General features: G+C 45.3%; 1 protein-coding gene across 3 annotated transcripts in view; it reads left to right on the top strand.

Moving 5' to 3' along the window:
- SORCS3 (sortilin related VPS10 domain containing receptor 3) overlaps positions 1 to 16,025 on the top strand; it is a 307,083-nt gene that overhangs the window by 33,547 nt on the left and 257,511 nt on the right. The window contains exon 1 of one of the 3 annotated variants that reach the window (XM_067000506.1): positions 9,824 to 9,983. The exons of the other annotated variants lie outside the window; for them this stretch is intronic. The gene's annotated coding sequence lies outside the window, so the exon portion shown is untranslated. Of the gene's footprint in view, positions 1 to 9,823; positions 9,984 to 16,025 lie in introns of those variants that run through there. 3 annotated transcript variants of the gene reach the window in all.

Here is a 16,025-nt window from a genome sequence, read left to right as displayed (position 1 = left end):
GCCTGTGTGTCAGGCAGGAGGTCTCTGAAAACCAGATTTGCCATCTGGCCTGGAAAAAGGCTTGCCTGGGAGATTGAAAACAGGTATGATAACCACGCTATACTTAAAAGAACGGTTATTTTAGAAGAGAGAATCTTTATTCCAGTGTGCTTTGGTAACTGGTGGAGCAACACCAGGTGAAAGCCCCATGAAATCACGGTGTCCGTACTGGGTGGTGTGGAGACATAACAGAGGTGGCTCTACTGTCATCAGCCAAACTTTTCTGGGAGATGAAACTTAAACAGGAGGGCGTTCAAAAAGTGTGGAATACAGAATATGGCTGGGAAAGATCTGGCTGTTGTCCCTCAGTGGCTTATGATTTCTGCTGAGTGTTTTTGAGGTTGCCTACTCTCCAAAGGATCAGAAAATGAATAAAATGCCTGGTCATCTTGTTAAGCAACAGAAACTTGTGATCTATTATCCCTTAACGGATTTATCTTCCAGAAGTCATCTATCAGTGTTTTTTCATCTCTATCAAGACCCCTCCCTTTGCTGCTCAGCTGGAGGAGGCAGCAGCCACCCTGGTGGGTTGGCTGAGCGCTACAGGTGTGCCGACGGCCAGCTGTGGGCTGTGCGGTGACCAGCTGGAGCCCTGCCGGCTCTGAGAATGGGCACCGGCTGGTTTATGGTTCAGGTCAGACGTTAGTTTGGGACCTGCTTCTCCACCCAGCTCATTATATTTACTGAACTTGCAGGAATTCACTGTCTGTGACACCCCCCATTGGAATCTGTTGACCAATTTGAACTGAATTCAGAGTTATCCCTCCCCTGCTAGTATACAAGCAGACAGGCAATGTGATCTGTTGCATCCAAAGCGGAAGCTTTATTTCTTTCTGAAGGCAACCTAAAACACAGCTACAGTATCAGCACTGAGGAGGCCTTAATTTACTTAATTAATATTGTTCACGGTTGTTTTTTGCCAGCCTGCCTGGAAACTGTTCCTTTAATCAAAAGGCAACATCGCTGGCAGTGTAGCATTTTCAGTTTGCTTGTACTGCATCTCTTTGTTCCAGGCTCAATTCTACCCTTCCTTGCTTTTAATTAATTAAAGATTATCTTCATTACTTGTTCCTGCCTCGCATACTGCAAGTGACAAAGCCTGCCTTTCTGAGCTGCACCGAGCGAATATTCTAGTGACTCTTTGCTGTGTGCGTGTTTTGCTTTTGTTTTAAGTTTGGGCTTCCTGTAATGCTACTGGAGATTGACAATAAATAGGTTGGGGAGAAGGTGTTGGAGTGAAAACTCACAAAGAAGGGAAAGAGGCGGGTCTAACTCTAACCCTGAAGAATGACATTGAATGGTACGTGGTAAATTGAAATACTGGTCCATTTGAAAGCCCCCTGTCTTCTGTAAAATGGGAGATTCTCACCTTCTTCCCCAGAGACAAAAGTTGGCAGGCAAGAAAGTCACTGACTGGTGGAGGCTGTCTTCAGGCTGGGAGCTGGATGAACTGCGGAGACTTCTTGTTCATCGTAGAGGAGGTGAGGGCAGGAGGCACGAGCTGACCTGCGGCACGCGTGAGGAGGCAGAAGTGAGCTGATGTGAGTGTGAAAGCATGCAGGGTTGTTGTCTCCATGTCATGGCTCATGGGGAAGCACCTTGCCTAACGCTGTCAGGGTTGTCTGTTGCATTTATTGCCCTTAGTAGCTAACAGGCTCACTGGTACAAGACCGGCTGCTCCTGTGGTATCAAAACGCTGCATGTGGACACTTGTGAGAGAGAAGGGTGGGAGAGGCAGAGTGCAGTTCCCTGGGCTCTCTGTAATTTTTGAAATCCCACTTCAATCACTTAAAGGTGTCTATGTGTGTAAGGAGATATATGACTGATAACTATAGAACTAGGCATATAACTAACTGAACTAGATAAGCTAATTTTTCTGCAACCAGAGATAATCTGGGGCTGCAGTCTTATTGTGCCAGCTTTTTCTCCACTTCCCCTGTGCACCCTCCTGCTGCAGCTGATGAGCACTGATCCCTTCACATGGCACTGCACGTTACTTCCTTCTCCTTCCCTTGCAGTGCCTTTGGGTAGTATCAGTCAGCCTTTAGTGTGGATTAGGAGTGTTTTTTGTCTGCCGTGGTAGGATCTTGGCAACGCTCGGTTCTAGTCTGAGTTTCTTAGGCTGAACATGGTCATTTATATATTGAATTTGAAGCTGGCATAAAGCATTTGCCCTCCCTGGGTTCAGTTCTGCTGCGCTCTTGTCTTCAGATCTAACTGATCAGGAGAGCAGGAGAAGTGGTGGCAAGGTGGGAAAGCTGGCAGTTAACTGGGTCTGTCCTTGCAACTGTTCCTGTCCTGAGCCAAAAGTATTTTTAAAAAATGCACATGGAATTGTGTGATTGAGGGATAAGTAGAAAATCATGTTTAATGGTAAGGGTTTGGGAGCAAGAATGCCTTTTCTCAGGTGTATGTGCAGCACCTTGCACAAATCTTGTCTTTAAAGGATGCTGCATATAAAGGTGATGGCATAATCTTGCCATTTTATTTTGTCTGCATCTGCAGAATGTGAACTCTCTAAAAAGGAGGCAGCATGGATGTTCCTACAGAGAGTTTGTTGTGATGGAGAAGTTGTGGCCTTCTCTGTTGTTTCTGTCTTCTTGATGCTGGTCCGTGCCAGTCTGGGAGCTGGCACACTGGTCAGTTTTACTTGCTTCCTCCTGAACATGGGGCCAGGAGAGGTTTTGTTCCCGCATGACGGTCCCCTGTGGTGAATTTGTGCTGACAGATAGTTCTGGCTACAGGGAAGCTGGTAGCTATTTCAGGTTCATTCTTTATTTAAATGCTCTCCCTCCAGAGGCAGGCTTGTGCTTGACTTATACTGATGAATTTTCCTGGTGCATCCTTCTGCTATGGCAGCTGCTGCCTAGGGCAGGGTTGGAGAACAAAGCAAACAGAAGGAATTAGCACCAAAAGGGGGGAGAAAAATGACCCCTGAGCAAGGCAGGCACAACTACTGGCAACTCAGGCAGTATTTTGATGCTGCGCTGCTTTGGGGCTAGGTGTAAACCCCACGGGGAGAGAAGGGAGGAAAGAAATTAGGTGGAGACTGCGTTAGTGGCTGGGACATGGTCAATTCAGGTTAGACGAGTGCCACGGCTGAGCAATGCTTGGAGGCATCTCAGACCTGGGCAGAGCAATGCTGTCAGGAGGCTTTTCTCCTACTTATTTAGGTCAAAGGAGTTGAATGGTTCATTCTCACCTGCCGGGGTGTAAAAATTGCTGTCATGCAAGCTGAAGCTTTAGACCACTGGTTAAATGGTCTGTCCTGCCATTAGCTGAAGGGAGGGGAAGGATGTCAGTAAATGTGTGTTACCCTTCCAAGGGATGCTGTTCAGCTCACGGTTATTTTACGCTGGTGTTGCACAGACAGCTTGATTTACACTAGTGCCAACAGGATCCTAATGGGAGTATTGCGGTGTGCAGCCGTAGTTTTGCCAGTGTGGGTCTCTGTGTATCTCTTTTGCTTCATGCCATTATTATTTCATTCTTTCTGAGTTTTGTTTTCTATTCTCCTGAGCTTGGGACAGAAGTTTTTTTTTTTTTTTTTTATTGTGGGGACTATTACTCAGTCTGCAGCTTGAGGGAGGAAGACTGAGATATTGCCACTGTGTAGACAAGTATCACTCTCCCTGTCTTGCATTGGTGGGAAGCCTGGATGTTCAAGTGCAAGTCAGCTGGAGTGCCTTGGCATGTGCCTGGGTCACAGGAACATGGATGTTCCCCAGCCAGCAGTGATTTGGGTATTGTGGGGTGAGAACTGCTGAGCTGTGCTTGCCAAGGCTCTGTATTTTGAGGCTATTTCTAATGAAAACTTTTTTTTTTTTTGAATGTGAAAATACATTCGAAATGTTAGTGTGCTGGTCCTGGTCCTGTGCAGGGACAGGTGCCGATTCCTACTGTGCGTGCTATTTCTCAGTGCCTTTCAGGCATCTGTGTGCTCTCAGCTCACTGCTGTGCTAAACGCCTTTGCTGCTCACAAGGGGCTGTTCTTTTGAGAGATCCCAACCACCTTCCTGGAAGGAAGATGAAGGAGAGGAGCAGTTTGAAATAAGCTAGCAAGACAAACTTTTAAGCATTGCTCTGTGCTATAGCCTGGAGCTGGGACTGCAGACTTCTGTGTACTTGCTGGACAAATTGCTGCTGTGGGAAATTTTATTTTTGGCCGGCTGGAGGAGCAGTGCACAGGCTTGGCCAGACAGCCCAAGTGCTGTGAGCGATCCCTTTGCCAGGCTGGAAATGCTGTTCTGGCTCCTGGCACTTCAGATCAGAGTAACCTGACACTGGAACCCTTTGGGCTCCCTTTGCTGCTCTCTTGAATGAAACTTCTGGGCTTGGTTTAATTCCTTGGTATCATCAAAAACACTTGCCTTGATAAGGATCCTGGTTTGATGAAGCAATGGTTTCTGCCAAAGCAGCATGTTTTATTTCAAGGGCTTATCTTTCATCATCTTGATGCTGGAGTACAGCAACAATATCTTCGAAGTCAGTGGTGATACACTGGTGGAGTGTCAGTAAGAGCAGAATTAGTCCTGTGTGCTTTCCCTTCTATGCTGCTGGCAGGCTTAGACAGGATGAAAATTGAAAGCCTCTTCCATCTGCGTGGCTGTCCTTCAACCTGTGCTTCATCATGGAGAGCAACCAGAAAAGCATTAATGCTCTGATGAATTACCGAGTGTTACAAGCCATTGACCTGCACGGTGGAGCTGTCTCGTGAAAGGGTCGAGTAGTCCAGGAAAGCAGCCATTTGGAAGTAGCTTCGATGTGCAGCTGATTAGGGCTTCAGCTGCGAAGTCCCACCAAGCAACGTTCCCACGGCACAGCAATGGCCGTGGCCAGATTTAGCTGTGCTGTGCTGGTCCTTCACTGCTGCTGGGTTTGGGCTCCCCACAAGCTCGAGTCCTGCTGGCTCGCCTTCCCAGAGGTCATCTGAGCTTTGGCTCGGGAGTTAAGGCTCCTTAGCTCTGAGGTTGAATGGCTCAAAGCACAAGCAGGCGGTGCAGTGAAGGTGGTGTATTTATTAGCGACTTCCCTTTAACTCTTCTCCTTGACAGGTTAAATACCTCTCGCCATTCGTGGTGCTTATCATACAAGATCAGATTCAAAGCCAGCAAATCCTTTGCATTTCTGTTGAGTTTAATGGGCTTTGGCCTTGTGCCCAGGAACATAAGATCGGATGTGCTGGACAGGACCAGAAGTCCGCCTATTCCCAGTGTCACATATCTGACATGGCTCGGTGGCACAGCTGTGCCTGGCGTTATCCAGTTTACATAATACACAGTTTTGCAAATAGCTTGCTGCCCAGCTTGGTGCTTTTGAATGTGTATGGGGTGGCTGACGAGACAAATAATGTGGGCTTAGTCCCCAGCTCCCATCACCACCCTGACAGCCCTCCCTGGATCCTGACTCAGACCAGGCTGGCATTCTGATTAAAAAACAAAACTAATTTTTAAGGAATGTTTGTGTAGAAAAGCTTTTTTTTTTAAAAAAATTTAAAAGGTTAAAATGAAACATTTATAGTCATATACTTACAAAAATAAATTCAGCGTAACTTAGAAGAGCTGTAAGATATGCAGGCCTTTTTATTTACTGCCGTTTTACTGTAAAAAGTCATGCTTGAAAATACTACCCACTCTGGTTTTCTGCATTATGCCGGAGTATGGCGTTGGTGAAACGAAGGTGTAGCGGTGTTTCCATCCTCCTGTTGGAGGGGAGCAGCGGGCTCGGTGGACACACAGGCGTTACAGAGCGTGAGCACGCCCCGTAGGTAAGGTCGTGTTGCTTTGCCTTAATCCCTGGGATCGCCCCGCTGTCAGCAGCCTGCCAGTCAGCAGTGCTTGCTGTTCTGGAGGTGGCCAAGGGGTAAACACAACCTGTCAGGAGTTTTTTTTTTGTTTTTGTCGTCTTAGTAAGGGTTTGGTAATATTTTTCCCTTTTATGGCTTGGAGGCTGTTTGGGTTTAAGAGCGAAGGGGGGTGTCACTGCAGACTTAGATCACTTGTTCCCATTTTTTCGATCCAAGAAAATATTTGGCAAATGCTTTTATTTTGCTTAAATGATGATTGTTTTCTTCCACCTCCAAGTTGCAACTGAAATGGACACTCGTGTGCCTTTGGAGGCAGTGGGGTAGAGCTCACGTGCATGCTTGTACATGGCAGAGAAATGTGAGCTGCTCCTTTAGCCTTTCCATTAACAGCTGGCAGGCTGTTCCCCGTGTGCCTCAGTTTCCCCATCCATGAGAGGAAACCGTCCTTCTTTGCAAAGCCCTCTGAGACTGCTGAAAAGACCCTGGATGGGCGCTGCTGTTTGCAGGATTGGCAGCTGAGGTTTGGACGAAGATGCTCTTTCTTTTTCTCCTTCCTGCTGAGAATCAGGTGTGGGCCGGTGTTTAAGGCAGGCAATAAATGTAATCCATTCTACTGTTATTTTTTCCCAATTTTTATCTTCCTAGGTCACACAAACAGCCTAGGAAAGCTGTGAGACTTTGTAACTGTGATCCCATCAGTCTGCAGGGGGTTGTAGTCTAAAATATTCCAGCTGAATTAAATTTCTGACTTTCTTTTTGAAACGTAATTTCATTTCTAAATGTGGAGAGTGTGTGGAGCTGGAGATCTCTCCTGGTGCTGCAAGGAGAGTCCTAGTCTGATTATTTAAAATGAATTAGTTCTGATGAAATATTTAGCCTTTAAACAACACATTTAAAACAGTGAATTGCATTTTATTTATTAATGGCAGTTGCAATGAGATTCGGAGAGGAATTCTGCTAAAACGTGCTGTTGTGATATTGCAAAATATAGTAATGACTATAATATTTTGTTGAATTATTAATATCCACTGTGCCTGCAGAACTACATGTGTCAGACTTCAAAATTGTTTTTATCTGAAGAGTTACATGTGGGCTTTGTTTTGCTTTTTTGACAGTTTTTCAAAAGTAATTTTTGTTAATTTGAGGGGCAGAATGAAAGCAGGAAGGATGATCAGGTCTTGCCACTGCTTAGCTCAACTCTCTTCTCTTTATCAAAGCACAACCAGGAAACAGAACAGAGGTTATTTCTCTCTGTCAGAGTCAGGTTCCCTGTAGTGGGAAGATTGCATTTAAAGGGAAAGGGTTTTGGGAAAGCCAGGCACAGGGCTGACTGCAATTGCTGCTGCCTGAGCATAACAACCTTGTCATGCTGTCGCCTTCTTTACTGCGACTGGCTTATTTGTCCTCTTCAGGCATCACCTGGCGGTTCTTGCCAAAGAAATCTGGGCAGGGCGCTTCGCTCTCTGTGGACCAGATTTTTTGCTGGGACAGACACAAACCTCCTAGCTGCATATCTTAGACTGGAAAAGTTTAAGATGACCTAGCTTGAAGCTAGTGACTCTGCTCGGGTTGCTTTGTGGTTGTGGCCTCGTGAATGGTGGCAAATTCTGTCTGTGGGACCCCGGCTCCCACCCTTATCTTTTTGCTTTCCAAGCAGTGCTGAGGTTGCCCCCGGCTGTTGACCTGGTGTGTGAGTGTGCTGGTTTAGCTCTTGGTGTCCCCCGCAGCATGGCTCTGTCCCCTGCTATTGAACTTCCAGGCCTGACTTTGTCTGGTTTATGGGACAGGGTGGCCCAAAGATGGTTCTCTTTGGCAGCATGGATGAGATCACTTTGTCTTGGGGAGGAGGAAAGTTTAGCTAGGTGAAGTCAGACCTAGACGTACCAAGTGGTCTCTGGACCAGCAAATAGACCCTGACCTGTTTTGTTCATGGATGTAGCAAATAAAAGTGGCGTGAAGGTGAAGGTCTCTCTTTGTTTCAGCAATTGTTTTTTCTGCTAATCCCTTTAGATGGAGTAAATATTGTCTGAAGTATCCCTGGATTTTATTCAGGGCAGAATAATACTGGTACATAATAATACTGGTGCAGGATAGTGAAGATGTGGGCATGTATCAGAGGTTCCCCCTATCAACCTAAAACTACTGTTCTGGAAGCATCCCATCAAGCAACTTGCCCAACTACCCCCTTGCTCTCTGGTGTGCCCCTCTGGTGCGCCAAGCAACTGGGAAAAGACTGTAAGGCGTGCTTGTTTGTTACTGCCAACCAGCATGTTTTCTTCCTCCTCCCAGCATTTTTCCTATTTTATTTAATTTTCCTACTGAAATGCTCTATCCAAAGTCCAAAGCAAGTATTTTCATATTTGCATGTCTCCTGAGGTATTATGAAAGATTTAATTAATGAATCCGCACCTGGAGATGTACGTAATACGCATATAAATGTTGTCTGATTATAAGTTAGAAACTCTTTGAGAAGGAGATTGAAGTAGGAAGCGGGAGAAGTGCTATTACTGTTCTGGTTTACAGGGTATGAAGCTAGAGGAGGAATTCCTAGCTGCATATCTTAGACTGGAAAAGTTTAAGGTGACCTGGCAAATTGCAAAAAAGAACCTTGGTCATGTCCAAAATCACCTGGATTAGGATGGCTAGCTTTCTAACTGCAGGAGCCAAACGTCTGAATCTTTGCTCAGGAGCCAAAGGATGTGGACTGCAGAAAGCTGACGGGGGAGGGAACCCTTAACTTCACCTGGAGATGAGTGGTTTAATTGCACCTTGCAGACCCTGCTGTGGGATGAAGTCAGACTGCGTGCAGCTCTCAGATCTAGCGAAGTCAAGAGTGATTCTGAGGAGGATCAGGCAAAACCAATATGAACAAGGGCAAAATAAGCCCAGGGCTACATATGAATCCTAGATTCCCGGAAAAATGTTTAAACTTCATTAAATAAGAATGGAAAGAAAATTGCTAGTAATGCCTCTCCTATATATGCTAACTGAAGAACGGTCTTAAAATAGCATCTAGCATTAAACTGTCATAAAAGTGGATTAAGTGGTAGTAATATTAAAGCGAATAGATATACCACCTTAACCTTGTTGAGAGAGCATTAGTCTACATGTTATTTATCTGTAGGTAATCTACTGGAGGAGGAAGCATTAGTCCAGTCTTGTTTCTAAAATCCTGCTGATAAGCTACCCTGCCCATCCAGAGGGGAAGAAGCAGCAGTAATGTAATGGAAAAGGAGAGATGCAGCTTCCCAGGCTTTACTCCATCCTTCAGACACAAAATATGGACAGTTCACCCTTGGGCCATTTAACTGTCTCTTACCTTTTGTACCAGAGAGGTTTGTTCTGTGCTTGCTGTGATCCATGAGATCGCAGCTTGTCTTCAAAGAAGAACTTTTGGAAGGCATCAATAAGCGGCACAGTCAGGCAGAAGTCTGGACGGCTCCAATCTGGGCTCACTTTGCTTGTGAGCTGATCAGGAACATGGTGCCACGTACCGGGGTCGCTGGTTGTTGACTCATAACACAGGTAGCGCACGATAGCAGGGTGAGGAATGTTTTCAGCTAAGAACATCTATAACCTGTGTTGCTTTCTAGGTGGACTTTTCTAAGTCGGGGACACCAACTCTAGGGAAGGTTTGAGAATTCAAGAGTGCCTCTCCTCTAGGCAAGAATGTGTACGAGCTTGTGGAACAAGAACTTGTACAGATGCAGAGAAGACATCTAACTGTGGTGGAAGCACCAGGCTTAGCAGAGAGCAAAATGTGACTCTTGTGAGAAAGTTGTGTTAGAGGAGAAGTACAGTGGAAGATTTTTCTCCATATATCCTCACGGCTGACATATCCTCAGCGATGACACTTAGCTTCCCCAGGGCTTTGCACTGCTTGATTAGCTGATGAGCCTCACAGCAGTGTCTGGAGAGGAATCAGTGGTCTCAGCTGGGCTCCCAGGCTGCTGATGGGATGGGATCCCAGGGCACCGGGGGGTATGATGGAAATTGGCAGAGTGCTGTGGGGAGTAAGAGGAAGCAGGTGCTTCCTATGGCTAGTTGTTGATTCAGCTGGCTTTGAGCAGCCTATCTCAGAACCAGGCAGAGGCAAGGAGAGCACCAGGGGGCCAGAGCTGACTTCAGTCTCTCTCAGGTATTTCACCCACAAAGAAAATACAACAGGAAGAGAAAATGCCAATATCTCTTCTGCCTGTGACTAACAGTTCTCAGCAGAAGTTGGCCAATAATCCCCAGACACAAGGGGAGATGTTCTGTGGAAAGGGAAGGGAGAGGGAACTGTTGGGGTCTTTAATAATGGCTGGGTGGTTAAGGGAGGAGAACCACTTGGGAGCCAAGCAGGAAAATTGGGAAGGTGGGAGTAGGGGTGGTGGGTGATAGCAAAGTCCAAGTCTAGGAGGGCTACAGAAATTGGCACCCAAATCAGGGCTCGCTGATAGGCAGTGTCAGAACTGCTTGGTCAGCCTGCACTTGGCCACTGTTGGCCAGGCTCCCATTGATTATACGGACAGTGAGGCATTGAAATCCACAGAGGAGCTTGAAGAGAGAGCTACTTTCACAACATGGGAAAAATCTTGAAGCTCGCAGCCCTGTTTAACCTCAGAGGTGTTTCTCTGATGGTAATAAACATATGCCACAGTGACTGCATAGAGGGGATATTTGGATTTGTGTCATTGGTTTTGGAGAGTGTAAGAACCTACTGTGAGAAATAAAACCACTTCAGCTCGGAGGCAAGGCTTTATAGTAAAATAGCTTTCACTGCAGTATAAGGGTTTGTTGGACAGAACTGGTGGTAGTAAATAGATTAATTGGATTTCAAGGATAGAAGCTGTATGTAAACTTTCTGGACTATAAACAGAGAGATCCAAGCAGATAATGTGTTGAGTGAACATGCCAACCTGACCCCTCTATCTGCTGGTAGCAGATCCATCCTGGTAGAAACACCTCCCTCTTGTTTATCTGCAGCACTTGCTTCTGGTGCTTACTACTTATGTTTTGCCATCAGACATTATCAGCCTGTTTCCACTTGCTACAAAACAGATTTTGCTCATCACAGTAAGAGGGTATGATGTAATTGCAACCACCCAGGGCTTGGTCTGAAGCCTTGCTTACTGAAAAAATAAACAGGAGTTGACTCATCTTTCTTTAGCTTTCACTTTCATTGTAGTCTTAGGCTGTGAAATGCACTTACGGGGGGATTGTCTCAGTAAAGATATTGCCCAGCTCTTCTGAATTTCCAGATGACGTCTCGTTTGTTTTACATATTTATGTGCATGTTACTGGAATGTGACAGAATAAAGTGTTCCTTGGTTGTTTTCCCTACTCCAAAGTGCAAAGATAAGGACACAGAGGGGAAAAATGATCTGCTCCCAGGCATGAATTGCTGGTTGCTCCTAACTTAGGCATAGCCAGCTGGGTCTGATTTGGGTCAGGTGCCTGGGGGAGGACTCTGTCCCCATGCAGTTCCTTGCATCCATGGTACAGCTGCAGCAAGACCTGAATATAAAGAGAAAGTATAAAAAGGTGCCTGGGGATTGTAACGTTACCTGTGTGACTTCTGATCTCTTGAGATATTGCCCTGCAAGTTAAGTGTAGTCTTTCAGTGGTGTTATCCTTCTATCACTTATGTAAATTCTAATTTAATGCAACGGTAAAGAGTTTGAAGCATGCAGTCTACTGCCTCTTTGTTTTGGTTTGGGGAAGAGAGCACTGGGAGAGCCTCCTTGGGGGAAGTCAAGTGTTGATGTCTGAGCTGACTGAGAAATGGCTGAGAATTTGGGCAAAGGAGAGCCCAAGTGAAGCAGAGTGAATTTATCTGGGTTGATCTTGGACATGTTTCGTTGCTGGTGTTGGTGTTCATAAGGAAGTAAACTGCAGTAAGGAGCATTAATATTTTGTTAGAAAACTACATATTAAAAATTGATGTTGAAGTGTCTTCCCCAAAATTGCTTTGTTCTTTTTGCAGCTAGACAGAGGAAGAAAAAAGGAAGGCACAATGAAAAGCTATTAAAATGCTTTATTAATATGTAATCTAAAGTGACAGTAGCTTTGATTTTTTTTTTTTCATTTTTAGGAGGCATCATTGAAAAATATTAAAAATAACCTTTTAGTAGGACTAATATTTTAGTAGGACTCTCTACTGTTTTTATGAAAAATATTAAATTGAGAGAATCTTTACTTAAGCCATACCTATTCCCACTTCAAAACTAGAACTAAAACCAATACCACAAGTTTTATGGAGATGAGAATGAAAAATACATCAATAGTAATTTTGTGATTGGTGTGATCGATTTTTCTAAGAAAAATGGAATATTTCTTGGAAAGCTTCAATTTTAGTCAAAGGACTTTATAACAGAGTGCTTTATGGCTTTTTCTTAGGAAATTGCTTTGGGTTTTGATTGCGCAGTGCTGGGAAAAGTTTTAAATATTTTGAGCAATTTAAAAAAAATGTATGACAAATGTGTACAAAAATAGGGGAAATGTTGAAACTTGAAATGGAAGCACAAAATACTTTCCAATCAGCTTCAGTCATAAATAAATCTGTCAACTCTTATAATCTAAGCTAGGAAGTTTAAATATCAAGTATCATGTGCTGAATGTTTATATTGAACTGCTTGCAATCAATCCATAGGGTCAACTTTTAAAATGTCAGAGGTTTAAATAGTGTGTGTTGACAGGAAGCTGAGATTTGCTCAGAGTATTCATGTGCAGACAAAGACGCCACCTTTCTCAAATGAGGTACTTGTGGCTGATCTGGTGTGACCTGGTCCTTACTGGCCACATCTCTTAGTGGGGCTGTCTTCAAAGACTTTGTGGTTGGGTTTGGGGCACTGGAGCCAGTTCTCCGTTACAAATGTTGTCTAGGAGCTTTGGGTCTTGGTTCTTTTGAGATTATTTCTTTATGCTGATGAAAGAGAAGAAAGGGCTTGCAAAATCAGGTAAATTAAGGACTATTTCAAGGGAAGTTCTGTCTATTCTTAAAAACCGGGGAAGGAACTTAATGTGTTTTCAGAGCAAGGGTGCAGGGTGGTGAAAACCCATAAATAGTAAGAATGGTAAGCTTTGCAGTTTCTTGCCAGCCTCTAAACATGAGTTTAAAAGCAGGCTGTTTGCCATGCTGATTTCTCAGCGTCCGTGACCTAACATGGCCAGACTGCAATGGGAATTTTTCTCAAGGCCTGTGGTAAAGCATCTGGGCTCAGACTGATACAGCTGGCAATGAGCAGAGAAGGCAGGGGGACACCTGGCTCAGACTGCCACAAATCTGTTTGCAGTGCTAGCCAGGACTCTGACTGAGGCAGTGAGGGATAACACCCCTCTCAGCCTGTGCTTTCTTGTTCTGCTCTCTTGGAGAGAGAGAGATCAGAAATGAGATACTTTTCAAATGTCTTCTCAAAAATTGAATAATTGGTGTATCTTTTTTTCTGCAGGTTGTGCTATATTTCTCCTTGCAATAGTCAAGAGTCCACGCTTCCTTGACTTTTGGTACAAGTCTTCTTTATTGTGTGAGCAAAACTCATCTCCAGCCCATTACCCCTTGTTGAACTGGGTTTGGCATTTGTTTCTCTGTCCTAGCCCCCTCCCTGCTTTTCTTCTTTTAAGAATATTTGTTAGCCAGTGGCTTTAACCTGTCCTTTCTTAGTTCAGACTGGAAGATCTTGTTGAGGATCATGTTGAATGTCCCCACTGCAGCAGCTGGGCTTCCCCACTGTATGGGAGCACTCTGAGCCTTGTGGATAGCTCTCTCTGTCCCGCAAAACATTATTAGGGAAAAGTTTTATGGTGGGAGGAGAGGAAAAAGACAGGAGAAAACAATGCAGTGAAAAAGCTAACCCAGCTTTTTTCTTTTGTGTGTCAGTATCCTCTCCCCAGTGCTGTACAAGGCACGATGCCCTGGGTATTGGGAGAAGAGCTGCCGTGCAGGTATTACTCAGTGTCGTGGGCTGTGCTCTGAAGGAGTTGAACTGCTCTTCTATGAGTCTCGATGTTTGAGAACACACTGATTAGGAGCAGGTAAAAATAGCAGTGTAGGAGGATGCACGCTGAAAGACTGTCTTAAGTAGGCAGGAGAAAATAGAAACTTTGATTATCTACACACACACGCACGCACACACACAATGCTGGGAAACTCTGCAGGGAGTTGGGAATGCAGCAGCCTCTTGTAATCTCCTGGAAGCGCTGGTGGGATGGTCCATGAAATGTGCTTTATGACTTCAGTCATCAGCTCAAACATGTCTGGCGCTGTCTTCCCCCCCCCCCCCCCCCCCCCCATTTATCTGGTACACCAGAATCATCTTCCCACCCCTAAGTCCAAGAAGTTCCTACTTGTTTAGTTTTGGAAGAAAACTGTGTGAGTAGCATGTCCTGTACAAGCCTCATCCCAGTCGTTGCCCATATGAGTTTTGTGCACTCGCGTTGAGTGTGATGGTTATTTCATAGTGCTGAACGATGCTATTGGGTAGGAGAAGTCCAAAAATGTCAAGATGTGTGGCACTGAGGAAGGCCTTTTCCCGGGGTTCTTAGGACTTGAGTGCTCTTTGAACATTTCAGATTCGCACATGGATCCACATGTGGATGTTTGGAATCCATTGGTGATTGATGGCACATGCTTATCATCTTGGGATAAATAAATCTCTTCATGGATCTATGGCAATTGTTCTTCCTCCTCTGGACCATGGCAGATTATTGAGCTATAAGGACAGTTTGCAGAGGTGATCTGCTGCAAAGCATGGGCCTCCATCCATGTCTACCTCCATCATCTAATCCAATCCTTGCTTATTTTCCTTAGCAGCTGGCTGTTGTGTGTCAGTCTCAGCTGTTTCTCTTACAAGGCACATCTCCACACCCTTCTATCTACTGCTCATTGCTTGGCAAACTGATAAACCTCATCCTGAGCAGATACTGCCAGCTCCTACCTGCCAATCTGAACTTTTTACACACGGAATCTGGAGGGGGAGGAGGAGGAAAAGTAAGGTGACTTAAAACAAAACCAACCAACCCAAACCTGATTGTATTCATATAATGTTATCAGTGGGGGGCTGACAGGAACCAGCAAGGTTGCCAGCATCAGCCTCTGCTCAGGATCTAAAGGAAACTTCTGCCACAGGATGCCCAGTCCTGTCACTACGGTGAGACAGGACGATCCAACTATCAGGAAGCATCTGCTATAGGGCAGGAGGGCATTCAGTGGATCTGGGTTTTGATGAAGGACTCTGAAGTGCTGAGAGCCTTCCAGCCCTCAGTGAATGAGGAAGGTGCTCAGAGCTGCAGGAAACAGCTGGTGCTTTGGAGAGGAGTGAGCATACATCTGACAGGCAGCCTTGTCAGGGTACTTATCTGGGGACCGGAAGAACCGTGTATGTGCCATGACTATACTTTTCTAGGCCTTTCAAAAATCATGGTTACTTAGACTTTCTGGCCTCTTTTTTTTTCCCTGCCATGGAACTGAAATAATGTGGATGTCAGTTTTTTGAAATGGTGACAAACTCGGAGTTTAGCAAGCCTTTGTCACTGTTACTATTGCAAACTGAACCTGTTCTTAGCCCTTTTCCCCCATGCTTGCAGACTCCTGAAGCCAGCTGTGGGTCAGTGAAGTGTCTCAGAGATGCCTGGGGTCTGAGGATTTGGGTCCTCTGCCTCTGTCCCTTGATTGGAATTCTTGGGTAATTAAAGGAACTCTCTTAATGCGGTTAATACGTGAATTTATCTGGCCAGGGAGGTGTTGAGAGAGGCAATTTGAGGGTTAATTGTATCCCTTCATGAGGCATTGTGCGGTGCTCTGCATCCCCTCCAAGCCCTAGCTCCATAGCAACCACATGTGCATGTGCCTCGGCCTGCTCTCTCCTCGCAGCCTGACGGGAGCGTGCTGAGGGCTGGATGTTACCGAGCCCTGAATTTCAGGGAGCTCGCACTTCTCATGGGCCCCTGTGATCCCTTTACCCTCTTGGGATTAAAGCTGACCCTAAAATAACACAAACCCAGTATTGCTAGGGATGTCTTCCCCTGCTCCCATCCAGTCGCTCTCCTCTTGTAGCCAAGTAGCGTGCAGTTGTTTTACGGTCATTTTCCTCAACAACAGGATTATTTTTTTTTCCCTCCACTAATTTACTGGCAGCAAGAGAGGCTGTAAGTCTCAACATAAAACTAAGGGCATTCTTATGCTCAGTCTCTGCGTCTT

The sequence above is a fragment of the Anser cygnoides genome, chromosome 7 (assembly GCF_040182565.1).
Source record: "Anser cygnoides isolate HZ-2024a breed goose chromosome 7, Taihu_goose_T2T_genome, whole genome shotgun sequence".
NCBI classification, from domain to species: Eukaryota; Metazoa; Chordata; class Aves; order Anseriformes; family Anatidae; genus Anser; species Anser cygnoides.
The sequence above is the reverse complement of the archived record's forward strand: the minus strand, read 5'-3'. Positions and strand labels throughout refer to the sequence as shown.